We start from the raw sequence: 1,520 nt of genomic DNA on the forward strand, positions 1-1,520 counted from the left end.
CCCGCTTACCTCGAAGGGACCCAACCAATAGAAGCATTATTCCATCCTGTGTCTAATGGGCATGTTGGTTATTTCTGCTCCCAGACTAAACTGTCACATCCCGGTTATAACACTAGATACAACAGTCAATAGTTGGAGGTGTGAGTGGTGTGTATGCGCTCCTCTGTGTTGTTTCCGTGATAGACGCGTGGGGGGAGTCTGTGGGGCGGCAAAAGGGGAAAGAAGGCGGCTGGGGATGCTCCCGCAATCTCTTTTCTTATCGCGGACACCTAACCTGACCGACCTGATTTTTTTTTTCTCTTCTTTTCACTGTTTGAAATTCGTGCCAAAAGTTTCCTGCCGGGATAGACTCGGACAGACTAACATCGCTATTCTTATTCAAAGGGAGGGCTTAATATCCTCTTTACGGTTTGGTGAATTTGAGGCTGAAATTTTGAATTTCCTAGAAAGGAGTGTGTGTGTGTGTGTGTACGTGTGTCGCAGAAGGCATTGGTAGTGTTTGGCCAGTGTACTTGTAACACACCTCATAAATACCCTGTTGTCACGACACAGCATGATTCAACCTTTGATCTAATTAAATTTGAGGGACACACGAAAACTACTTGTCCTCCTCCTACCTACAAAAATGAGTGTCTAATAGACTGTGTATGAATGTTTCTGCTTCGCAGCTCTTGCAAGTCCCAGCTTTTATAGGATCTTTAGGTCATAAACGCGGCTGCTTTATTAAAAGCCGTTTACTGTGCCCGGTGAAAGGGACGTTCTAGCTGCGGCCGGAGGCTCGCTTGCATTTGTAACTTGCAAAGCCTAAGGAGATCTTTAAGAGCCACATTATCTAAATAAATTTTGCTGGTTATTTTTCAAGCAAGAAATGTCAAACCGAAGTAAATTTCCTAGGGCTTTACCTTAGAGCCCGAGATTAAAGCGTTTGAAATTTCTTGCCTAATAAACTTTAAAGTTTGTTGCCCAGGCGTCAAAACGGTAAATCCTGTATTGAACAGCTTTCTTTGGTCTTTGTGGGGTGAGTGAATTAGTGAAGGGTATTCGCCAGATGTTTGCAACATACATATTTTTAAAGGCTGCTTTACCTACAATCCAAATAATATCAGAGGTAACCAAGGGTAAATATTTCTCTTCCTAATAATTTGGACTGGAGCTTAACTGGGACTCAGCCAATGTTGATCTTCGTCTAATAACAGATGCAGGGGACCCGGTGTGAAACCTCTGGCACCCATTATTTTAATACCAAACCTACCTGTATTTTATTGTCCACCTCCCCTTTAAAAGGAACCAAGGGTGACACGTATCCTTGACACTACCTATGATCGTTTAAGAAGTGGAATGATTTGCAGATCTCCCCCCCACTCCCTCCTCCTATGCCACCCCCACCCCTAAAACCCCCACTTTTTCTCCCGTATACTTTTCCGTGCCTTCCTCCACCCAAGTCGGAGGAGCGCTCACTCGCTCGGCCACTCGGCGAACTCGATCAGCTGTATCTGGGAAATGAAAAAAGAAAAAGAAAA

The sequence above is a fragment of the Colobus angolensis genome, unplaced genomic scaffold (genome assembly GCF_000951035.1).
Source record: "Colobus angolensis palliatus isolate OR3802 unplaced genomic scaffold, Cang.pa_1.0 Scaffold81, whole genome shotgun sequence".
In the NCBI taxonomy this organism is placed as follows: domain Eukaryota; kingdom Metazoa; phylum Chordata; class Mammalia; order Primates; family Cercopithecidae; genus Colobus; species Colobus angolensis.